Source organism: Mesoplodon bidens (assembly GCF_964165515.1).
Source record: "Mesoplodon bidens genome assembly, chromosome: 3".
Lineage (NCBI taxonomy): Eukaryota > Metazoa > Chordata > Mammalia > Artiodactyla > Ziphiidae > Mesoplodon > Mesoplodon bidens.
Window position 1 is genome coordinate 58,416,861 of NC_138178.1, and position 26,937 is coordinate 58,443,797.

A 26,937-nucleotide genomic window follows, 5' to 3' on the forward strand; every position below is an offset into this window, starting at 1 on the left:
ATTGATTTCCTAATTCTATTATTTCTTTTACATTTATTATCTGGCATTCTTCTATAACTAAGGCTCTCCCTCATCAGCAAGGTTTATTTGATTATCCTGATAATAATTCCTAATGAAAAAACAGAATAAATGCCTAATTACTTTCCTTTAAAAAACTGTTTTCAAAGTAAGAAAGTAATTACCAATTTTCAAAGTTAATGTTTAGCCACCACCACTGATAACAAATGAGTTTGTTGTTTTATTCTTATTTGAATATCATTATGGAATTTTAATATGATATCATTATGAATTCTAAATATTTCAAACAGTTACATTAAGTACTTTTTTATGTTTACATTTTTATACATTTGGCCAGTAGAACCCCTTCAAGCTGGCTTATTCCTTTGACAAACTTTTATAAGCCTTTGAAAGTTTCACAAGTTTCTTAAACTCTCTAAGCTCCAGTGTCTTCACTTATAAGATACAAATAGTGGTACCTACCTCATAGGATTAATAATAAGAATAAATGGGATAGTGTTATTTGGCATGGTAACTGACATTCAGTAGGCAGGTGATAAGGCATCGTTTTTATTATTATTGTTCTAAGCTTTGCATTTAACAACCCTAGTAACCTTGGATAAGACATTTGTCTTCTCTGGGCCTCAGCTTCTCTATCTGTACAATGGGAGATTTAAACTTTGAGGTCCTTTCCACTTTCAACATTCAGTAATATTTTTTTGGTAACCAGACCAGTGGTTTTGTATGGGCTTAACAAGAAAACAAAAACAAAACAAGAGAAAAACCCCAAGAAAGGCATTTTATGAAAATCCCATAGCTAACATCATATTCAATGGTGAAAGACTGAAAGTTTTCTCCTTAAGATCAGAAACAAGATAAGAATGTCTTCTTTCATCACTGCTAGTCAACATTATACTGGAAGTTCTAGCCAGAACAATTAGGAGATGAAACATGTTGAAGGAGCATTGAAGTAGTGCTGTAGGACTGAGCCACTGTGCAAGGGCTGGGAGAGGTTTTTCTCTCCGTGTCTGTCTCTCTCTCTCTCTCTGCATTAACTTCCTGGTATCCAAGGAAATCTGTCAAAATGTTAGCTGAATATAAGCTAAAGGAAAAGAGACTTCAGAGACCACATATAACAAAGATTGCAGACTTTACAAAAATAATTTAGAAAAGTAATTCAGCAAACAAACAGCCAAAGCTTACAGCAAGCAACAAAAACAAACACTGAAGGAAGAAACAAGCTGATCTCCAGAGCTGCTACACTATAATATTCAAAATGCTCAGTTTTCAAAATAAAATTATGAACCATGAAAAGCAACAAGAAAGTATGGCCCATTCACAGAAGATATTAACAGAAAATGTCCCTAAAGAAGTTATTGAACTTACTGGAAAAAGACTTTAGTGACACCCCCCAACCCTGCCCACAGCCGCACCACTGCCTCGCTCAAGTGGGACCCAACAGCCAAAGCTCTATTTGCCCTTGGGGCCAACCATGAGGTTCAGTGCCTGGAACCCAGAAGTGAAACTGAGAAAAAGCAGACTAACAAGAGAAGAAAAATGTTTAAATGCCATATGTACAGAGAAAGCAAGATGGCAGAGGAGTAGGAGGATGTGGAGTTCATCTCTCTCCACAAATGCATCAAGAATACATCTGCAGATGGAACAACTCTCACAGAACACCAGCTGAACAGTAGCAGTAGACCTCGGGCACTGGAAAGGACAAGAAAGATCCCAGCATAACCAGGTAGGATGAAAGAAAGAAGGGAAAAAGAAGAGAAGAGGAAGCAGGACGGGATCTGTGCCCCTGGGGAGGAGCTAAAACAGAGGAGAGGTTCCCACATCTGGGGGAGCCGCCACGCCAACAGGGAAATCAGTTGAGACAGAAGGGGAGCATCTGAGGCTGTCGGAGGAGGGTGAAACGGCCAGTCTGTGGCAGACGAGACAGAGTGAGACCTACACAGACAGTCCGTGCCACAGCCCTGCATGCCCCAGACTGGGACATGTGTCTGCTAATGCACATGGGGGCTGAAAGCTGGAACGTGGGGACTGCAGAGCAAACCCGGGAGGAGGCGTGCTGTTGGCTTCAAGGAGATAGCATGAGGGGATGGGAGGGAGGAAATCCACAACCGGGAATGCTTGTGGAGGAAACCCAGACTGCCATAGAAGCAAGGCGCCACTGATGAGTGATGCACAGGGGGTGGAACCACCATTTCAGCCTCTCTTTCCCCATGTGCTGGCCCCCTGCCCCACCAGGCACTAGGAAAAGCCCCCACCAGGGCTGACCTCCCACCAGGGCTGACCTTTTCACACTGGCCAGCAGGCACTAGGAAAGGCTACCACTAGGACCGGATCTCTCACACCCATGGCCACCAGATTTCCCACACACCTGTTGCCACCGGAGTCCCTGCGACCCAGGCATTCATGCTACCTCCATGCCTTGTCCTCACCGGGGCAGACCTGAGTGCTCCAGGGCAGCCTTGGGACCAGACTCCTGTGGGTGGCCCACATGCAGAGGTGGGGCTAAAACCTCAGCTGAGCCCCAGGGGCGGGGCGACTAAGGAAGAGGAACAAAAATCTTTCCATGCAGCTGCACAAACTGCAGATTAAATCCCCGTGACTGGCTTGGTAAACCCTGTATCTATGGAATATCTGAATGGACAATGAGCATTCCCACAACTGAAACTGGCTTAGCTCTAGCAGCTGTGGACTTTGGGGACTAGAACACGTGGGAGCTGGGCCAAGTCAAAGTCTGAGCTGCCCTCACAGTGCCCACAGAGGGATCAGAGACCTACCTAGAAGTTGTGGAGGGTCTCCTAGGGAGGCAGTGGTTGGCTGTAACTCACAGTGGGGGCAAGGACACTGACAGCTGAGACCCCAGGAAAATATAATTATTACTACTTTTATAGTGTTTTGTTTTGTTCTGTTGTTTATTATTATTATTTTTAATTGTTTTTAGTTAAAAAATTTTAATATATTTTTTATTTTAAAGTATTTCTATTTCTAAATTACTTTTTTGTCATTCTGTGTTTTTTCCTTGTTTTTTTCTTTCCTTTATTCTATTTTGTTTTTATCTTTTTTCCCTTTATTCTATTCATTCTTATCTTTTTTATCTTCTTTTAAAACATTTTGTGTGTTTGTTTTGTTTTCTTTGCTTTTTCCTTCAGTTTGCCTTCTGCTTTCGTTTTGTTTTTTGACAAAATTCAACACCCATTTATGATAAAAACTCTCCAGAAAGTGGGCATAGAGGGAACCTACTTCAACATAATAAAGGTCATATATGACAATCCCACAGCAAACATCATTCTCCATGGTGAAAAACTGACAGCATTTCCTCTAAGATCAGGAACAAGACAAGGATGTCCACTCTTGTCACTATTATTCAACATAGTTTTGGAAGTCCTAGCCACGGCAATCAAAGAAGGAAAAGAAATACAAATTGGAAAAAAAGAAGTAAAACTCTCACTGTTCACAGATGACATGATACTATACATAGAAAATCCTAAAGATGCCACCAGAAAACTACTACAGCTAATCAATGAATTTGGTAAAGTTGCTGGATACAAAATTAATACACAGAAATCTCTTGCATTCCTATACACTAACAACAAAAGAGAAATTAAGGAAACACTCCCATGCACCACTGGAACAAAAAGAATAAAATACTTAGGAATAAACCTACCAAAGTAGGCAAAAGACCTGTATGCAGAAAACTGTAAGGTACTGATGAAAAAATCAAAGACAACACAAACAAATGGAGACGTATACCATGTTCTTGGATTGGAAGAATCAATATTGTGAAAATGACTATACTAACCAAAGCAATCTACAGATTCAGCACAATCCCTGTCAAATTACCAATAGCATTTTTTACAGAACTAGAACAAAAAATCTTAAAATTTGTATGGAGACAAAAAAGACCTCAAATAACAAAAGCAATCTTGAGAAAAAACAAAAACAAAAAAACGGAGCTGGAGGAATCAGGTGCCCTGACTTCAGACTATACTACAAAGCTACAGTAATCAAAACAGTATGACACTGGCACAAAAATAGAAATATAGACCACTAAAACAGGATAGAAAGCCCAGAGATAAACTGACGCACCTATGGTCGCCTAATCTATGACAAAGGAGGCCGGAATATACAATGCAGCAAAGACAGCCTCTTCAAAAAGTGGTGCTGGGAAAACTGGACAGCTCCATGTAAAAGAATGAAATTAGAACACTCCCTAACACTATACACAAAAATAAACTCAAAATGAATTAAAGATCTAAATGTAAGGCCACAAACTATCAAACTCTTAGAGGAAAACATAGGCAGAACACTCTTTGACATAAATCACAGCAAGATCTTTTTTGACCCACCTCCTAGAGTAATGGAAATAAAAACAAAAATAAACAAATGGGACCTAATGAAACTTCAAAGCTTTTGCACAGCAAAGGAAACCATAAACAAGACAAAAAGACAACCTTCAGAATGGGAGAAAATATTTGCTAATGAAAGAACTGAGAAAGGATTAATCTCCAAAATATTAATCTCCAATATTAATCTCCAAAATTGATCTCCAAAATAATTAATCTCCAAAATCTCTGCTTGGATTAATCTCCAAGCAGCTCATACAGCTCAATATAAAAAAAAAACAACCCAATCAAGAAATGGGTGGAAGACCTAAATACACATTTCTCCAAAGAAGACATACAGATGGCCAACAAACACATGAAAAGATGCTCAACATCATTAATCATTAGAGAAATGCAAATCAAAACTACAATGAGGTATCACCTCACACTGGTTAGAATGGGCATCATCAGAAAATCTACAAACAATAAATGCTGGAGAGGGTGTGGAGAAAAGGGAACCCTCTTGCACTGTTGGTGGGAATATAAATTGATACAGCCACTATGGAGAAGAGTATGGAGGGTCCTTAAAAAACTAAAAATAGAACTACCATGTGACCCAGCAATCCAACTATTGGGCATATACCGAGAGAAAACCATAATCCAAAAAGTCACATGCACCCCTATGTCCATTGCAGCACTGTTTACAATAGCCAGGACATGGAAACAACCTAAATATCCATCAACAGAGGAATGGATAAAGAAGATGTGGTATATATATACAATGGAATATTACTCAGCCATAAAAGGAATGAAATTGGGTCATTTGTGGAGATGTGAATGGACCTAGAGCCTATCATACAGAGTGAAGTAAGTCAGAAAGAGAAAAACAAATATCGTATATTAACGCATATATGTGAAATCTGAAAAAATTGGTATAGGCAATCTTATTTACAAAGAAGAAATAGAGACACAGACTTAGAGAACAAACGTATGGATACCAAGGGGGAAAGGGGGTGTGGGATGAATTGGGAGATTGGGATTGACATATATACACTATTGATAATATGTAAAAAATAGATAACTAATGAGAACCTACTGTATAGCACAAGGAACTCTACTCAATGCTATGAGGTGACCTAAATGGGAAGGAAATCCAAAAAAGAGGGGATATGTGTATACATATAGCTGATTCACTTTGCTGTACAGTAGAAACTAACACAACATTGCAAAGCAGCTATATTCTAATAACAAGTTTTAAAAAGAGAAAAAGAAAAAGACTTTAAATCAATTGTCTTTAATATTCTCAACGAGCTAAAGGAAACCATGAACAAATAGATAAAGGAGATCTGGAGAACAATATGAAAAATTATGAAATAGTAACACAGAAATATAAATGATAAAAAAGAGCCAAAAAGAATTTCTGGAGCTGAAAATTACCGTAATTGAAATGAAAACTCACTAGAAGCTTTCAAGAGCAGATTTGAGCAAGAAGAAGAAAAAAATTGGTGACCTTGAAAATAGATCAATTGAAAATACCCAGTTTTAGGGACAGAAAGAAAAAAGAATGAATAAAATTTAACAGAGCCTAAGAGACCTGTAGGACACCATTTGTCATACCAACATATGTATAATGAGGATCCCAGAAGGAGAGAAGAGAGAGAAATGTACACAGAGAATATCTGAAGAAAAAATTATCCAAAACTCCCCAAATTTGATATAACACATGAATCTCTACATTCAAGAAACTCAACAAATTCCAAGAAGGATAAACACAAAGAAATCCACACTGAGACACATAAGTAAAAGGCCAACAGCCAAGGACAAAAAGAAAGCAGCAAGAGTTGAGTGAGTCTGTATGTAAAAGTATCCTCAATAAGATCAACAGCAGATTTCTCACCAGACACATGGAGGCCAGAAGGGAGTGGGATGACATTTTTGAACGTTCTGAAAGAAGAAACCTAGCAGCTGAGAATTGTGTAAGAGTGAAGGAAAAATTAGGACATAACTAGATGATACAAACTAAGAGAATTTATTGATAACAGAACTGCCATACAAGAAACACTAAAGGTGTTCTTTAGGTTGAAATAAAAGGGCACTAACAGTATCCCAAAGCCATATGAAAAAAATATAGATCTCCTATAAAAAGTGACTACATAGGTAAATATAAAAGCTGGTATTATTGTATTTTGGCTTCTATCTCTACTTTTTATTGATATATCCTACATGATTAAAGGACAAATGCATAAAACAATTATAAATTTGTCTCAGTGGGTGCAAACATATAAAGATATATTTTGTGAAAAGAACAACCTAAAGGGGGAAATGGAACTGTCTAGGAGCAGAGTTATGTATGCTATTGAAATTAAGTTGGAATAAATTCAAACTAGATTGCTATAAATTTAGAATGTTAATTGTAATCCCCATGGTAACTACTAAGAAAAATATCTAAAAATTATACACAAAAGGAAATGAGAAGGCAATCAAAATGGCATGCTACAAAAAGTTAAATAAGCACAAAAGAAGGCAGTAATGGAGAAAATGAGGAACAAAAAGGTATAAGACATACAGAAAATAAGTAGCAAAGGGCAGAAATGTCCTTCTTTATCAGAAGTTACCTTAAATGTAAATGGATGAAACGACTCTAACAAAAAGCAGAGATTGGCAGAGCAGATTTTTTAAAAAGAATGATCCAGCTATATGTTGTCTACAACAGAGGCACTTTAGATCTGAGGACATGCATGGGTTGAAAGTGAAAGGATGGAAAAATATATTCCGGGCAAATACTAACCAAAAGAGAATTGGAGTGACCATACTGAAATCAGAGAAAATAGACTTTAAGTCAAACACTATTATAGGAGACAAAGAAGAACAGTATATATTAGTAAAAGGGTTGATTCATAAAAGAAGTTATAACAGTTATAAACATATGACAGAGCCCCAAAATGTATGAACAGCGACAGAATAGAGAAATAGACAGTTCTACAATAATAGTTGAAGACTTCAATATCCCACATTCATTAATGAATAGAATATCTAAAGAGATCATAAGGGGACTCCTCTGGTGGTCCAGTGGCTAAGACTCCACGCTCCCAATGCAGGGGGCCCGGGTTCAATCCCTGGTCGGGGAACTAGATCCCACATGCCACAACTAAGAAGTCTGCATGCCACAATAAGAGATCCCGCATGCTGCAACTAAGACCCAGTGTGGCCAAAATAAATAAATTAAAAAGATCATAGGAAAATAGACTAATAACATAGTAATAGGACAACACTATACACCAACTAGATTTAACAGACATATATTGGACATTCTACCCAATAGCAGCAGATACACATCCCACTCAAGTGCACATGGAACAGTCTTCAGGTTAGGCCATATATTAGGCCACAGAAAAACCTCAATACATTTTAAAAAGATTGAAATCCTACAAAGCATCTTCTCCAACCATAATGGAATTTGAATAACGTAAGGAAAGCTGGAAAGTTTTAAAATATGTGTAAATTAAACAACATACTCTTAAGCAATCAATGGGTCAAGGAAGAAATCACAAGTGAAATTGCAAAACATTTAGAGATGAATGAAAATGAAAACGCAACATGCCAAAACTTCCGGGATGCAATGAAAGCAGTGCTAGGAGGAAAGAGCTATCGATGTAAACACCTACATTAAAAAGGACAAAGATCTCAAATCAACAACCTAAATTTACAACTAAGGAACTAGAAAAAAATATAGAAAGTTAAACCTACAGCAAGCAGAATAAAGTACGTAATAAAGATTAGAAAGGAGACAAGCAAAATAGAAAATAGAATTATCTATTCTTTTCATAGAGATTATCAATGAAATCAAAAGTTGGTTCTTAGAAAAGATCAAAATTTACAAACGTTTTGCTAGAATTACTAAGAAAAAAAAGAGAGAAGACTTAAACAACTAAAATCAGAAATGGAAGTGGGGACATAGAGACTGACCTTAGGTGAATAAAAAAGATTGTAAGAGGATACTGTGAACAACTGCATGCCAACAAATGGGATAACCTAGATGAGATGGAAAACTCCTAGAAACATACAAATGACCAAAACTGGCTTAAGAGGAAATAGAAAATCTCAGCAGACCATCAACAAATAAAAGGATTTCATGAGTAATTTAAAAAAATTCCCAATAAAGAAAAGTCCCAAACAAGATGGTTTCAATAGTGTATTCTATGAAACTCTAAAGAAGAATTAATACCAATTCTCAAACTCTTCCAAGAAATAAAAGAGGAGGGGGCACTTCCTCACTCATTCTACAGAGCCAGTATTACCTTGATGCCAAATTCAGACAAAGACATCACAGGAAAGATAACTACAGACCAGTATATAAATATAGATATAAAAACTCTCAACAAAATAGTAGCAAACTGAATTCAACAGCGTATTTAATAAGGACTCTACACCATGACCAAGTGGGTATTGGCTTTTCTCACTCAGCATAAGTCCTTGGAGATTCATCCCAGGTGTCAAATCGATAACTCTTTCCATTTTATTGCTGAGTAGTATTCTGTGGCATCGATCGCAGTTTGTTTAACCATTTATCCATTGAATGACAGTTGTTTCTAATTTTTTTAGTTAGTATGAACAAAGTTGTTATGAATATTCATGTTCAGTTTTTGTACGTTTTCAAGTCTCTTGGATAAGGGCCCAGGATTGCAATTCCTGAGTCATACAGTTGTTTCATGTTTATTATTATTATTATTATTATTGGCTGCACTGCACAGCATGTGAGATCTTATTTCCCTGACCAGGGATTGAACCTGCACCCCCTGCATTGGAAGTGCAGAGTCTTAACTACTGGACCACCAGGGAAGTCCCTTCATGTTTAGTTTTACAAGAAAATGACAAACTGTCTTCTAGAATGGCTACATCATTTTACATCCCACCAGCAATTTGAGTGATCCTGTTTCTCTGAATCCTCAGCAACACTTGATGTTGTCACTCTTTTTATTTTAGCTATTCTGATATGTGTGTATCTTGTAGTGATTTTAATTTGCAGCTCTCTAATGACCAATAATGGTGAACATCTTTTCATGTGTATTATTTGCCACCTCTATATCCTCTTCAGTGACGTGTCTGTTTGTCTTTTGTTCATTTTCTAATTGAATTTTTTCTTTTACTCTTGAGTTTTGAGAACTCTTTATATATTCTAGATACTAGGTCTTTGTCAGATTTGTGGCTTGAAGATATTTTCTCTAAGTTGGTAGCTTGTCTTTTCATCATTTCTTGGAGCAAATGTTATTAATTTTGATGAGGTCTAACAACAAATTTTTTTCTTGTAGAGATCACGTTTTTAGTGTCAAGCCTAAAAATTTTTCACTTAGTTCTAGATCCTGAAGATTTTCTCCTGTTTTTTTTTCTTAAAGTTTTATACTTACATCTGTGATTCATTTGAAGTTAATTTTTGTATAAGGTGTGATGTTTGGGTCGAGTTTTGTTTTTAATACCGTGAATGTCCAATTGCTCCAGCACCATTGCTCGAAAAGGTTATCCTTTCTCCATTGTTTTGTTTTCGCATTTTGGAAAAAATCAGTTGGGCAGATATGTCTGGGTCTATTTCTGGATTTTCTGTTCTGTTCCAATGATCTATGTGTCTATCACTCTGCCAATACCACATAGTCTTGATTACTGGTTAATATTTTTTTTAAAGCTCTGCACTAATTATAAAGTACAGTAAGGACTGAGACCCACTGCAGGAGCTAGAAAAGAAGCTTCTAAGAGGTCTAATGGTCAGTGAAAAGTTTGCTGCACTTAGAGTCAAAAGACCTGAGTTTTGTAGTCTTATTGCATCAGGATATGACTGGGTGACCTGGCCAGATCTTTTAGCCTGAGCCTCATTTTTCTCATCCACAGAACTGGGATGCTAATACCTGTGTAGCTCACCCTCCCAGTAGGCTTGTGGGTATAAAAGGAAATATAGAGTCTATAAGGTTTAGACTAAAGCCAGTATTAAAATATAAAAGGTTATTATTTGAGGGATAAGGAAAATGAGATCCATAGAGATCAAGGTCCTTCTTACCAAAGGTCACCTTCTACTTGATTTGGTAGCATCTGCCAGAAAGTTTCACATGTTATTCAACAAATACTTACACATTCTTCCAGGTACTGTGAAAAGTCCCTGGGACATAGATACAAAAAGACATGGTCCTGTCCTTATGAATCTTCCTTTTTTGTGGGAATGTATTCCATTTTTCAAAAGTTAAGTGAATTCAAATTAAATGTTTATTGAGCACTCCTTTTTAAAAAAATTGTATAGTTATCTTAACTACTCCCTTTTATTGAAACACTTTATTTTATTATTTTATTTTTTTTTTGGCTACACCATGTGGCATGTGGGATCATAGTTCCCTGACCAGGGATCAAACAGGTGCCCCTGCAGTGGAAGCACAGAGTCCTAACCACTGGACTGCCAGGGAATTCCCTGAGCACTCCTTTAGAATTCCAGGACCCTTCTAGATGGATGGATCCATGGGGCAATAAATCATTGTTCTGACTTCTCTGTAAGACACCAGCTATATCCTCAGACTTTCACGGGGCTGCACACTGACTTCAGAAGAGCCAAAAGGAAAGGGGGAGGGTTTCCTGGACAAAAGTAAAAACACTCTGAGGCTCACATTCTTGTCAACCCTTCCCAGCTAGCCCCATCTCCAGTCCAGGATTTCTTTGCCATGTATTTATTAAAAACAAAACAAAGACATCCCATGGAGCCAATTCAGAGTCCTGTAACTGTGAATAAAAAACACATTTTGCCTCCTTCAAATAGGGCAGAACCTGTTGAAAGGGTCAGCCTGCCTCATCTGTATTTTCCCAGGTCTCATTTTACAAACTGATTTCAGTCCAGGTCTGTCTGGACTGAAATCAATTTGTAAAAGGAAGTAGTTTTAACAGTCAGAGAAAGACTGGATATTCATCATTCTTCTTGAGAGCCTGCAATGAAGAAAATCTCACTTGGAAAATAAAAGCTATTATTATTTAATCATTTAAAGTATTTTTACATGCTATCTGGTACATTTACAAAGCAAAGCATTAGAGTAAAACAAAACACACAGTAGCAAAACATGCTCCAGCGCAACAAAATCAGAATCCTGTTCCTAGGCTCACAGCTGGAGGAATATTTGGAAGTAATTCCAAGTACCATCCCAGCCATTGGTGGGGCTCTGCTGCCCCCAGGTGGCTGAAGCCCTTCTCTGACAATGCTGGTGCTCTAGTGCTGATGTTAGGGTGATTTTCAGAAGGGCAGAGTGGATGAATGGATAGGGAGGGAGATGGGTGGATTCATTCGTTTACTCATTCATTTAATAAATATAGAATTTCAACTATTTTGCCAGGCACTGTGCCAAGTGCTGTTAGGAAGTGGCATTTGAGAGCTGAGATCTGAAAACCACCTCGGCATTAAGAAGGCAAGGGCCATGGTCAGAGCTGTCCTGTGTGTGTTGGTCCCAGGAGAATATTAGGAGCAGTGGCAAGGACTGGAGAAGTGACCTATGAAAATGGAGGCAGGATTTCCCAAATATGCTTCTTCCCCCAGGGGCACAGACATATCTCATAGCCTATTAGTTGAAATCCACTGGGTTAACAAGAGAAAGAATAGAGAGTAGGTAAATGTGAACTTTGGATATACACTAGAATGTATACAGGGAAAGTTTGAGGTGGGGACAGGAAGAGAGAATAGGCAAAACCCTTTGCTTCACTGAAAAAAATAAGTGAAACAGATTAAAACAACAGGATACCATATTTAACGTGGCTTAGCCTCAAAGATTATGACACCCAGTATTAGTAAGTCACTATAGTATTGATGGGTATGGAAACTGGTGCATTCCGTTTGACATAGCAATTCCACCATTAGGAATTCATTGCCCAGAACTACTTGCAGAGGTATGTAGAGAAAAGAGCACATGCCATTAGCTTCACCTGGGCTTAAATGATGGCATCACAGATGCTTAGAGCTGAGGGGTTCCTTCTTGAGATGAAAATTGTGCTGGCAGTTGCCTCTGTGGCTGGTTACTATTCTTATCTCCTTTTAAGATTCTGTAAAAGCCTTTATAAAATTCCCAACCTTTTAATTTCAATTGAACTCAAACATTCATTTATTGAGCACCTGGTGAATGCAAGACTTTGGCTCGGTGGGAAGAGTACAATGAAGGAATGACTTAGTTTTGGCTTCCTGTGCTCAAGGACCTTGGTCTAGAGAAGATTGACTTGTAAAAACATGAAATACAGTAATTCAATAAAATAATGCCTATAACACAGCATTATGGAAATATGGTATAGGGAGGGTACAGTACATTCTATTTAGAGGGATAAGGGAGGGGTGGATTCCTAGCAAATGTGATATTTGAGCCTTGGAACACAACAGGATTTTGGTATGTCTGGTAGGTTGGGCATGGGGGAAAGGACACCGTATCTTTAGGTTGGAAGAGCATGAGCTGTTATTTGTTTAGTCAGTCTTCACTGAGCACCAAAAGGTGCTATGTGAAATAGAGGAGCATGAGAACCACTATAAAGGGGAGATAAAAATACAACCCTGAAAAAAAAGTCATGTAATACTAAATGATCCGGAGGTGAAGCAGAAATGCAGGCTAAATACTTTTTTTTGGGTAGTGAATTAGCCACTTTAAAAATATTTCAGTGAAGTCAGCAGGAGAAAGCATGAAGCATAAGATACATATTTATACCACTGCCCCCCTTCTCCAAGCTTCCAGATTTTGTAAAAACTTATTGTTTTTATTTTCTATTACATGAGCAATGCACGTTTGGAAAAATGCAAGGTATAAGAAAAATACTTAGAGTAAAATTCTTCCTTTAAAATCTGTTCTCTGCCCAATCTCATTTCTTTTCCTAAAAGCAAGTGATGCTCTCAGCTTGGTGTGTTTTCTTCCAGAATGATTTCTAGTGTATGTATGTAAATATATAACTCTGCTGTGATTTCACATAATAGATATATGTGTTTTTCTGCATTCTTTCTTTAAAACTCAATACCATATTTTGGAGATTTTTCTATGTTAGTACATAGAATTAAAACTCATTCTTCTTAACTAGAATTCCACAGTAAGGCTATACCTCAGCTATTTCACCATGTCCTTTTTTTTTTTTTTTTGTGGTGCATGGGCCTCTCACTGTTGTGGCCTCTCCCATTGCGGAGCACAGGCTCCGGACGTGCAGGCTCAGCGGCCATGGCTCACGGGCCCAGCTGCTCCACGGCATGTGGGATCCTCCCGGACCGGGGCACGAACCCGTGTCCCCTGCATTGGCTGGCAGACTTTCAACCACTGCGCCACCAGGGAAGCCCTCACCATGTCCATTTTGATGGTCCATAAGGTGAGAGCCACTAAGGTCTTATCTGATTTATATAAACAAGCAGCAAAAATAATCCCAACTCTGGGCCTAACAAGCAGACATCTTTTTTGAAAATTTATTTATTTATTATTGAAGTATAGTTAATTTACAGTGTTGTCTTAGTTTCTGGTGTACAGCACAGTGATTCAGTTATGTGTATATATATATATATATATATACACTTTTTCATATTCTTTTTTCATTATAGTTTATTATAAGATATTGAACATAGTTCCCTGTGCTATACAGTAGGACCTTGTCGTTTATCTACTTTATATATAGTAGTTTGTATCTGCTAATCCCAAACTCCTAATTTATCCCTCCCCCCGAACTTTCCCCTTTGGTAACCATAAGTTTGTCTTCTATGTCTGTGAGTCCATTTCTGTTTTGTAAATAAGTTCATTTGGATCATATTTTAGATTCCACATACAAGTGATAATCATATGATATTTGTCTTTCTCTGCCTGATTTACTTCACTTAGTATGATAATCTCTAGGCCCATCCATGTTGCTGCAAATGGCATTATTTCATTATTTTTTATGGCTGAGTAGTATTCCATTGTATTTATATATAATATACCTCATCTTTTTTATCCATTTATCTCAAACAGATACCTTATTTGAAACTCTCACTTAAAGTTCCTCACCCAATTCCCTTGAACTCTACCCTGGAAAGGGAGACACAAACAATCTTTGCAACCCCCAAACCTGTCCAGGCTTCTGTCTGCAAACTATAAACTCCCTTCTCTGCTCCCAGAAATTTTACCCTGCACGGGGGAAGAAGACCTTCCATCTCCTGAATCCACATCCAACCTATGGTTTTTGCTCTCCCGCTGTCCAGTTTCCTTGACCTTTGATATCCAAAGCCAAGCATGTCCACTAAAACACCAACAAAACAAATTAACAAAACTTTTTACCCAAGCAGCAGCTCCTACAAAAGTGCTTTGACTTTCAACCCCACCGTAAATTGAAAAAATAATCAGCCCCTCTTTTAAGTCTCTGAGATTCTAGCTGGTCTTCCCTGAGGCAAGTGCACTAATATCTCAATGGTGGAATGAAAGGTAACAGGACAATGAAGCCCAGGGAGGGTGAGACCTGAGTTAATACCTCAAATATGATCTACTACAACTTGAACATTTTCCCAAATTAGATATACTTTATAAGCATCATTTTAATGGTTGCCCAGTATTCTAACCAACAAATATAGTTTACCATTCTCTTATTTTTTTAATTATATTATAAATGATCCATTATGGTTATCTTAGGACATACTCCCCCACCCCACCCCAAATGTGTATTATATAATTTACATAATAGTATTTATATTATGTTAAGGATTTTGTTGCATATTCCAAATTGCTTTCCAAATAGTTGTAACTGTTTGAGTCTAGAAGGCTGTCTTACTTGCATTAAGCACTGGTAGAGCGCACAAAGACTCCTGCCCCAATCTTGAAAAAGCTGTCTGTATTAGCTGTCACCGCATCCTCACCTCTTACTCATTACTCAGCTCACTGTGGTCTGGCTTCTGCCCAAACCACTCCACTGAAACTGTTCTGCCAAAGATCTTGTTGCTAAATCTAAGTCCTTCTCTTGTTTGACTTCCCAAAAGCATTTGAGAAGCTTCTATGTTCTCCTAGGTTTCTTCTCCCCATATTCAGTCTCCTTTGCAGGTCTGTCCTCCTCTTTCTAGCCTGCCCATATTTCCTAGGGATCTGTCTTAGGCTTAATCACCTTCTCACTCTAAAAACTTTCTGATACCTGAAAACTGGGTTCACCTCTTGGTGGGTGTTGAGCCAAAAGACACAACCAAGCCAAAGATCAGGAGAAGGATGGATTTATTATTACTTGCAGCAAGTAAGGAGAACACCGGAGATCTCTCCCCGGTAGGAGGTGTCTCCCCCAAACACCAAAACCGGGGAAGTTTTAAACTAAGGGTATATGCATATTCATGAAGGGGCTTGAACAGAGGAAAATTCACTATAGAATTGGGGCAAAGGTCGACAGAGTCCAAGCTTTAGTTGAGTGAAATTAGGAGGGTCAACATCATCATTCTGTCCTCCACCTGGATAGGGGCCTTAGTTCCTGCAGAACTCAAAGACTATATCACATTGTCATGTATGTCCCCTGAGGAGGAACTAGGACTCTGTTTTATTCCTGAATAAAATTTATTTATTTCTTGACTGCTTTTCCTTTGTTCCTGCATTCCCTTACTTTTCTTAAGATCATTATTACTGAGACCTGTTTAAGGGCAAGCATTGTGGCCAGGCTTAGATCACAAAGTGGCTTAGGCCAAAATGGCTTCTCTTATGTCGAAGCCATTCCTGGTTCTCCTTCTTCTGGGACCGCCTAACCTACCTGCTTACATCTCCTCAGGCAATCTCATACATGCCTACTTCTAAATGTTGATGCCTCCTAAACCTCCAGCTCCATTCTCAGCTACCTCCAGAGCCCTGTGTCCATCTGGTCACTGGACAGGCCACTCCAGTAGGAAGCCCCAAGCCCATCTCAATAGAACAATGTTGAAACTAAACTTACCTTCCTCCTCCACCCCTGCCACCCCTGTATCCCCCATTTCACACCACATGTGAGGTGACCAAGCTAGAGACATGAGCATTCATGTCTCTCATTCCTCACTTTCAATAAATTTCCCAGTCTTGTTGATTCTAGCTCTAAATGTCTCTCAAATCAGTCCACATGTCCCATGTCCTCTGTCACTATGAGCTCAGGACTGTATCAGTGATTGGTGCCTGGATTACTGGATCAGGCCCCTAACTTGGTTACCTGCCTCTAGTTTTGCTTCCCTCCAACCCACTTTCTTTTTGTTTTTGTTTTTTGCCATGCTTCATGGCTTGCAGGATCTTAGTTCTCTGACCAGGGATCCAACCCAGGCAACAGCAGTGAAAGCCCTGAGTCCTAACTATGGGACCACCAGGGAATTCCCCCTCCAACCCACTCTTGACACTGCAAGGATAGTAAGCTTTCGAAGTGCAAATCGAATTACACCTTTCCCAGCTCATAACCTTGCAGTCTCTCCCCACTGCCTCAGAATAAGATCCAAGCCCCTTGCTTCCTGAGGCAGAGATATGGGTGTCTGTAAATTTAAAAAATTACCATACAGTAAAATTGATTCTACAGTTCTGTGACTTTTAACACACGTATAGATTCTGAGGTCACCACAACAATCCATCACCCTCCCTCCAAACCCCTCATGTTATCCCTTTACAGTCAAGCCCTTCCCCATCCCTAACCCCTGACGACCACTGATCTATTCTCTACAGCTATAGTTTTGTCTTTTCCAAAAAATGTAATGCAATCTTTTGAAAAAAGTCCCTTAAGGCGGCTTTAAATGCTTCTACCTAGCTCTCCTCCCTCACCTCCAACAACTGCCCCTCCCCCCAACAACTGCCCCTCCCCCGCCCTTGCAATTAGACTGAACTATTTTCAGTTCCTGGGGAGCTCCAAGCTTTCCTCCATCTAGACAACCTCCGCCCTCCGCCATCCCTGCCCTTTGGAATAGGGGGCCCCTCCTCTGTTCTGCACAGTGCCTAGTGTTTCCCCATTACGGCACTTCCACGCTGTTGTAATGGCCAGGTTATTTATCTCTCTCTTCCATCAGACACTTCCTTCTGCGCAGAGGCCTTGTTTTAGGCACAGCTACAAGTCCTGTTTCCCCGCATGGGCGGACGCCACCACACACCCACCGTTAAAGCCCCGGTATTCCCCGGGGTGTCAAGACTTTCGGAGGCCCGCGAAGCCTTAGCAAGCATGTGCACAAGGGAGGGGAGAGGCGCCGTGGCCCCGCCCCTCTGCGCGGCGCTAAGAGCGGGTGGGGCCACGGCTGTTCGGATCCCTTCATCCACCGCTTCTGGGCTTGCGCGCTGGAGGCAACCGTTGCTGGGCGCCCAAGGCCCTGAGGTAGGAGCGTCGGCCGCCGACGCCCTCCCGTTTTGGCCTGAGGTAACCGGCCTGGCGGCCCCAGGACGTTCCCGACGCGTGGCGGAGAGCTGCGGACGATGCCCATGAAGTTCGTAGTCCTTCTAGTTGCGCTGTTGCTATGGCCTTCGTCCGAGCCGGCGTATCGGGGTGAGTGACCGGCCCGAGATAGCAGCCACCCCAGGGGACACTGCTGGGGGAACTTCCAGGGTTTCAGGGCCTGTCCGAGACCCAGCTCTTCCTTTCCTTGGTCCTGCATGCCTCCCCAGCCCCACTGTCCAGGGGCCCTACCTCTGGTACTGAGGTCTGTCCCTGTCCTACTCCGACCCCACCTGCGCGCGACCAGGCAGTGATCCAGGCAGTGGATGCCAAACGTGACCGGGCTGCGCCGGGCTGGGTCCCTGGGGCTGCGGGGGTGACCTCTTCACCCTGGCGGAGACGGTCCTTGTTCCCCTGGCCCCGTTTACCGGAGACTCGCTGCAGCTGTGATAAAGCGGGGTGGGCCACCTGCGGCCAGAGGGCCTGGGTGGCCGACTTTGGCCGGCATGGCTGGCTGGGCATGATTTTCACATTTTTAGCCGTGAATGTGAAATGTGACCTTTTTGTGACTTGCGCAAAAGTACGAAATTCCAATTTTATTGTTCGTTAAGTTTTCCTGGAACACAGCCAGCTCATTCTTTTATGTATTGTCCAGGCTGCTTTCCCGCCTTTTAACTGCAGAGTCCAGTAGTTGTCACGGAGACAGGATGGGCTGCAAAGCCTGAACTATTTGCTCTCTGGCCCTTTACAGAAAGAGTTTGAGCCTTGTGGTTAAACGCGGGGAGCGTGTGGATTGCGGGCAGCTGTCTGGGACGCTCGCTGACCTCCTATGCACTTCCACAGAGCATCCTCGGGTGCACAGGATTCAAAACCCTAGCTGAGCAGAATTACAGCTTCCCACTTGTCCCTCCCCGATGGCTGAAAACTAATAAGGTCATATTCAGGGGTGCTGAGACTATTAACATCACACGGACACCTCGAGGTGTTTAAGTATTTAAGTGTCTGATAGCTGATATTCCAGATAGGACCATGAGGCTTGTTCATCTAGTCTAACTGTAGTTCATTGTAGCATCTAGTAATGTTGGGGTTTGATTTAACTATCTAAATAAATAAAATTTAACCGGTAGGTGTGAAAAAAGTACTATAGTACATGCTAGCTATGCAGAGCTGTATTTCAGACTTGTTAGAAGGTCTTAGTTAAAAATTAGGTTTCAAAAGTGAAAACACAGCACAACCTAAGTCATAAATAGTAGTGGATAAAGTTCTGAATAAAGTGCCCTAGATAACTAAAGTTAGCCCTTTCAATACTAGCCCTTATGATAGTTGTTTTAAACAAAAGTCTTTGTAAACAAATTTTTTTTGTGTGGTAAAGGAACAGAACATACTGAAGAGGATAATATTCTTTTCTTGCTGTCTAGTGGTCATTATTACTAACACCAGCTATTGCCTTTTGGTAGTTGTAGAGCAGTAGGTCACAGCTGACTAACATATATGCAGACTTTAGTTGAAGTGACATTAATTCTGTCACACAGTACTCTCTGAGACTGCTGGTTAGCAATACCTGGATACTCAACTCAGCACAGTCTCTGGCCTAACTCCATAATTTCATGGCCTGTGCTTTTTCTTTGTACCCTCTTAACCTAAACTTTCTTAAGGCTTGTAGGAAATGAAAAGATACTTCTCAGAAAAAGGAATGATTTTGTGTTGAAGATATAGATGATACAAGACATAAGGAAAATATATACAGGTCACAGATCATAGAATATACCTTAGAAAATGTACTTTATGTCTTTTCCATGGAAGGGCTTAAGGGATATGTAGGACAATGCTAACATGGCTACTTTCTCTGTGAAACTAGGCTTATCATTGTGTTTGATTTGTCAGTTATGTATTCTTTATTTTGTATGTCCACTATTCCAACGGTGTTGGCAAGAGAGTCATATAAAAAAAAATGCTCTCTCATGCCAAAGAAAAGGCATATAGGTTTTCAAAATGGAAAGTGAATCTTTAACAATTTTTTTTTTAGAATACAAGACAGTTTTGAGGTTATCTTATACAAACATCACAGGTATGTATTAAGTAATTACAGTTGTTGAAAACATCAGTACTTCTTGTAACTACTCATACCTTTTTAATAGGCCCAACCCAAGATTAGCTAGTACCAGTTTAACCTAGATTCAGCTTGATAGAAATGAGAGTTGGGTGTACAGCAGTCTGCAGTCGTCTACATACACATAGATCCTGATGATGCTGGATAAACATCTTTTTACTATGTACTTAAATTTATATACATTTAAGTAATTTCCTTATATTTGATTTTTCCTTAGTTTTAGTTGTATTTTTTCAGTTTTAAAAATCATGCCTCTTGGGTTTCCCTGATGGCGCAGTGGTTGGGGGTCCGCCTGCCGATGCGGGGGGTGCGGGTGCGTGCCCCGGTCTGGGGTGGGGGTCCCACATGCCGCGGAGCAGCTGGGCCCATGGGCCGTGGCTTCTGGGCCTGCGCATCCGGAGCCTGTGCTCCGCGGCGGGAGGGGCCGCGGTGGTGGGAGGCCCGCGTACCGCAAAAAAAAAACAAAACCATGCCTCTTTAATGCATTGCATTGTACAACTTGCTTTTTTTCTTTTTAAAGAGAATACTTTTTGCTTTTTTATAAAAGTATAACTTCTAAAGTAATATTAACATTATAGCCCCTCGCTCCCCGGCAGCTGAGCAGACAAGCGTCTCGGGCTGGTACGTGGGGAGTTCCTTGCCTTTTGGAATGTCTGAGGTCTTCTGCCAGCATTCAGTAGGTGTTCCGTAGGAGTTGTTCCACGTGTAGATGTATTTCTGATGTATCTGTGGGGAGGAAGGTGATCTCCACGTCTTACTCTTCTGCCATCTTCTGACAGACTAGTTTTAACAGAAATTGAAGTTTAAAAACAAGGGAAGTCTTGTCCCATACCGAGGTGCTAGGTCAACACGAAGAAGTAAAGGAAACCACAGAACACTCAATCTTGGGTTCCATTTTGGGAAGCAGCCATTCTGCGCAAAAGTAGATGAAAGGCTCTTGGTGCTGCAGCCAGGAGTCAGTGCTGTGCCTCTGAAGTGGGAGAGCCAACTTCAGGACACGGGTCCACAAGAGACCTCCCAGCTCCACATGATATCAAGCGGCGAAGGTCTCCCGGAGATCTCCATCTCAACACCAGCACCCAGCTTCACTCAACGACCAGCAAGCTGCAGTGCTGGTCACCCTGTGCCAGGCAACTAGCAAGACGGGAACACGGCCCCACGCATTAGTAGAGAGGCTGCCTAAAAACATAATAAGGCCACAGGCACCCCAAAACACACCACCAGACGTGAACCTGTCCACCAGAAAGACAAGATCAAGCCTCATCCACCAGAACACAGGCACTAGTCCGCTCCACCAGGAAGCCTACACAACCCACCGAAACAACCTTAGCCACTGGGGACAGACACCAAAAACAACGGGAACTACGAATCCGCAGCCTGCAAAAAGGAGACCCCAAACACAGTAAGATAAGCAAAATGAGAAGACAGAAAAGCACACAGCAGGTGAAGGAGCAAGATAAAAACCCACCAGACCTAACAAATGAAGAGGTAATAGGCAGTCTACCTGAAAAAGAATTCAGAATAATGATAGTAAAGATGATCCAAAATCTTGGAAATAGAATAGACAGATAGCAAGAAACAGTTAACAAGGACCTAGAAGAACTAAAGATGAATCAAGCATCGATTATAAACACAATAGATGAAATAAAAAATACTCTAGATGGGATCAATAGCAGAATAACTGAGGCAGAAGAACGGATAAGTGACATGGAAGATAAAATAGTGGAAATAACTGATGCAGAGCAGAATAAAGAAAAAAGAATGAAAAGAACTGAAGACAGTCTCAGACACCTCTGGGACAACATTAAATGCACCAACATTCGAATTATAGGGGTTCCAGAAGAAGAAGAGAAAAAGAAAGGGACTGAGAAAATATTTGAAGAGATTATAGTTGAAAACTTCCCTAATATGGGAAAGGAAATAGTTAATCAAGTCCAGGAGGCACAGAGAGTCCCATACAGAATAAATCCAAGGAGAAATATGCCAAGACACATATTAATCAAACTGTCAAAAATTAAACACAAAGAAAACATATTAAAAGCAGCAAGGGAAAAAAAACAAATAACACACAAGGGAATCCCCATCAGGTTAACAGCTGATCTCTCAGCAGAAACTCTACAAGCCAGAAGGGAGTGGCAGGACATATTTAAAGTGATGAAGGAGAAAAACCTGCAACCAAGATTACTCTACCCAGCAAGTATCTCATTCAGATTTGATGGAGAAATTAAAAGCTTTACAGACAAGCAAAAGCTGAGAGAGTTCAGCACCACCAAACCAGCTTTACAATAAATGCTAAAGGAACTTCTCGAGGCAAGAAACACAACAGAAGGAAAAGACCTACAATAACGAACCCAAAACAATTAAGGAAATGGGAATAGGAACATACATATCAATAATTACCTTAAATGTAAATGGACTAAATGCTCCCACCAAAAGACACAGATTGGCTGAATGGATACAAAAACAAGACCCATATATATGCTGTCTACAAGAGACCCACTTCAGACCTAGAGACACATACAGATTGAAAGTAAGGGGATGGAAAAAGGTATTCCATGCAAATGGAAATCAAAAGAAAGCTGGAGTAGCAATTCTTATATCAGACAAAATAGACTTTAAAATAAAGACTATTAGAAGAGACAATGAAGGACACTACATAATGATCAAGGGATCGATCCAAGAAGAAGATATAACAATTGTAAATATTTATGCACCCAACATAGGAGCACCTCAATACATAAGGCAAATACTAACAGCCATAAAAGGGGAAATCGACAGTAACACACTCATAGTAGGGGACTTCAACACCCCACTTTCACCAATGGACAGATCATCCAAAATGAAAATAAATAAGGAAACACAAGCTTTAAATGATACATTAAACAGGATGGACTTAATTGATATTTATAGGACATTCCTTCCAAAAACAACAGAATACACATTTTTCTCAAGGGCTCATGGAACATTCTCCAGGAGAGATCATATCTTGGGTCACAAATCAAGCCTTGGTAAATTTAAGAAAATTGAAATTGTATCAAGTATCTTTTCCGAGCACAATGCCATGAGACTAGATATCAATTACAGGAAAAAATCTGTAAAAAATACAAACACATGGAGGCTAAACAACACACTACTTAATAATCAAGAGATCACTGAAGAAATCAAAGAGGAAATAAAAAAATGCCTAGAACCAAATGACAATGGAAACACAATGACCCAAAACCTATGGGATGGAGCAAAAGCAGTTCTAAGAAGGAAGTTTATAGCTATACAAGTGTACCTTAAGAAACAAGAAACATCTCAAATAAACAACATAACCTTACACCTAAAGCAATTAGAGAAAGAAGAACAAAAAACCCTCAAAGTTAGCAGAAGGAAAGAAATCATAAAGATCAGATCAGAAATAAATGAAAAAGAAATGAAGGAAACGATAGCAAAGATCAATAAAACTAAAAGCTGGTTCTTTGAGAAGATAAACAAAATTGATAAACCATTAGCCAGACTCATCAAGAAAAAAGGGGAGAAGACTCAAATCAATAGAATTAGAAATGAAAAAGGAGAAGTAACAACTGACACTGCAGAAATACAAAAGATCATGAGAGATTACTACAAGCAACTCTATGCCAATAAAATGGACAACCTGGAAGAAATGGACAAATTCTTAGAAATGTACAACCTGCCAAGACTGAATCAGGAAGAAATAGAAAATATGAACAGACCAATCACAAGCACTGAAATTGAAACTGTGATTAAAAATCGTCCAAGAAACAAAAGCCCAGGACCAGATGGCTTCACAGGTGAATTCTATCAAACATATAGAGAAGAGCTAACACCTATCCTTCTTAAACTCTTCCAAAATATAGCAGAGGGAGGAACACTCCCAAACTCATTTTACGAGGCCACCATCACCTTGATACCAAAACCGGGCAAGGATGTCCCAAAGAAAGAAAACTACAGGCCAATATCACTGATGAACATAGATGCAAAAATCCTCAACAAAATACTAGCAAACAGAATCCAACAGCACATTAAAAGGATCATACACCATGATCAAGTGGGGCTTATTCCAGGAATGCAAGGATTCTTCAATATACGTAAATCAATCAATGTGACCATATTAACAAATTGAAAGAGAAAAACCATATGATCATCTAAATAGATGCAGAGAAAGCTTTTGACAAAACTCAACACCCATTTATGATAAAGACCCTGCAGAAAGTAGGCATAGAGGGAACTTTCCTCAACATAATAAAGGCCATATATGACAAACCCACAGCCAACATCGTCCTCAATGGTGAAAAACTGAAAGCATTTCCACTAAGATCAGGAACAAGGCAAGGCTGCCCACTCTCACCACTCTTATTCAACATAGTTTTGGAAGTTTTAGCCACAGCAATCAGAGAAGAAAAGGAAATAAAAGGAATCCAAATTGGAAAAGAAGAAGTAAAGCTGTCACTGTTTGCAGATGACATGATACTATGCATAGAGAATCCTAAAGATGCTACCAGAAAACTACTAGAGCTAATCAATGAATTTGGTAAAGTAGCAGGATACAAAATTAATGCACAGAAATCTTTGGCATTCCTGTACACTAATGATGAAAAATCTGAAAGTGAAATCAAGAAAACACTCCCATTTACCACTGCAACAAAAAGAATAAAATATCTAGGAATAAACCTACCTAAGGAGACAAAAGACCTGTATGCAGAAAATTATAAGACATTGATGAAAGAAATTAAAGATGATACAAATAGATGGAGAGATATACATGTTCCTGGATTGGAAGAATCAATATTGTGAAATGACTCTACTACCCAAAGCAATCTACAGATTCAATGCAATCCCTATCAAACTACCACTGGCATTTTTCACAGAACTAGAACAAAAAATTTCAAAATTTGATTGGAAAAACAAAAGACCCCGAATAGCCAAAGCAATCTTGAGAACGAAAAACGGAGCTAGAGCAATCAGGCTCCCTGACTTCAGACTATACTACAAAGCTACAGTAATCAAGACAGTATGGTACTGGCACAAAAACAGAAATATAGATCAATGGAACAGGATAGAAAGCCCAGAGATAAACCCACGCACATATGGCCAACTTATCTTTGATAAAGGAGGCAGGAATGTACAGTGGAGAAAGGACAGCCTCTTCAATAAGTGGTGCTGGGAAAACTGGACAGCTACATGTAAAAGTATGAGATTAGAACACTCCCTAACACCATACACAAAAATAAGCTCAAAATGGATTAAAGACCTAAATGTAAGGCCAGAAACTATCAAACTCTTAGAGGAAAACATAGGCAGAACACTCTATGACATAAATCACAGCAAGATCCTTTTGGACCCACCTCCTAGAGAAATGGAAATAAAAACAAAGATAAACAAATGGGACCTAATGAAACTTAAAAGCTTTTGCACAGCAAAGGAAACCATAAACAAGACGAAAAGACAACCCTCAGAATGGGAGAAAATATTTGCAAATGAAGCAACTGACAAAGGATTAATCTCCAAAATTTATAAGCAGCTCATGCAGCTCAATAGCAAAAAAACAAACAACCCAATCCAAAAATGGGCAGAAGACTTAAATAGGCATTTCTCCAAAGAAGATATACAGACTGCCAACAAACACATGAAAGAATGCTCAACATCATTAATCATTAGAGAAATGCAAATCAAAACTACAATGAGATATCATCTCACACCAGTCAGAATGGCCATCATCAAAAAATCTAGGAACAATAAATGCTGGAGAGGGTGTGGAGAAAAGGGAACACTCTTGCACTGCTGGTGGGAATGTGAATTGGTACAGCCACTATGGAGAACAGTATGGAGGTTCCTTAAAAAACTACAAATAGAACTACCATATGACCCAGCAATCCCACTACTAGGCATATACCCTGAGAAAACCATAATTCAAAAAGAGTCATGTACCAAAATGTTCATTGCAGCTCTATTCACAATAGCCAGGAGATGGAAACAACCTAAGTGTCCATCATCAGATGAATGGATAAAGAAGATGTGTCACATATATACAATGGAATAGTACTCAGCCATAAAAAGAAATGAAACTGAGCTATTTGTAATGAGGTGGATAGACCTAGAGTCTGTCATACAGAGTGAAGTAAGTCAGAAAGAGAAAGACAAATACCGTATGCTAACACATATATATGGAATTTAAGAAAAACAAATGTCATGAAGAACCTAGGAGTAAAACAGGAATAAAGACACAGACCTAATAGAGAATGGACTTGAGGATATGGGGAGGGGGAAGGGTAAGCTGTGACAAAGCGAGAGAGAGGCATGGACATATATACAGTACCAAACGTAAGTTAGATAGCTAGTGGGAAGCAGCCGCATAGCACAGGGAGATCAGCTCGGTGCTTTGTGACCGCCTGGAGGGGTGGGATAGGGAGGGTGGGAGGGAGGGAGACGCAAGAGGGAAGGGATGTGGGAACAGATGTATATGTATGACTGATTCACATTGTTATAAAGCAGAAACGAATAATAATAAAAAAAAGTAAGCAGAAAGAAATACAGAAAAACCCAAAAACATAATAGTTATATATTTAAGTACTATTAACTACTATTAAAATAAATTATAGAATCTGCCTTTTGTAATTTTAAGTCACTAGATATTCATGGGCCTGAAGCTATAAACGCAAGAATGTGAAATATTAGTTTTAGGGCCCTTTTTTTTTTGGTATCTCATAAATAACTTGTTTTTTCCTAGTCATCTCTTTGGATAAATCAGCAAGAGTAGAGGTAATGATAGAGGATTGTTTTAAGCTAGGGTAACAAAACCTCTTAACTTGGTTCTCTAGGTTAGTGCTAAAAGAAGGCTCAATATGTGAGTCTTTTTTGTCTTTAGGAAGGCTTTTGTCCTAATGGACCACAGAAGGCAAGGGAAGTAGTAGTAAGGCAATAATTATTCAAATCTATTGGCAATTGATGGAACTGAAAAGGAAAAATTGGAAGGAAAGCAGATTCCTTTTATTTCAAGAACATGAAAAAGGTAAAATTCGCTTGGCTCTGGTGCTGCAAGTTCACTTTTCACTGTTTCAAGGCCCAAGGCCATGGCACTTGGGAGAGTCTTTCAAACCTGTGAACGGAATGTCATGACACACTTCATTAATGTTTTAGATAATGAGGAGCATG

General features: G+C 39.6%; 1 pseudogene across 1 annotated transcript in view; it reads left to right on the top strand.

Annotated features, from left to right (window-relative positions):
- Positions 1 to 17,751: 17,751 nt before the first annotated feature.
- The window catches only part of LOC308614810 (NADPH oxidase 5-like), a 110,682-nt pseudogene continuing 101,496 nt past the window's right edge, over positions 17,752 to 26,937 (top strand). Inside the window, exon 1 of the transcript in view lies at positions 17,752 to 17,780. The product of the transcript in view is annotated as an NADPH oxidase 5-like (transcript). The remainder of the gene's footprint in view (positions 17,781 to 26,937) is intronic.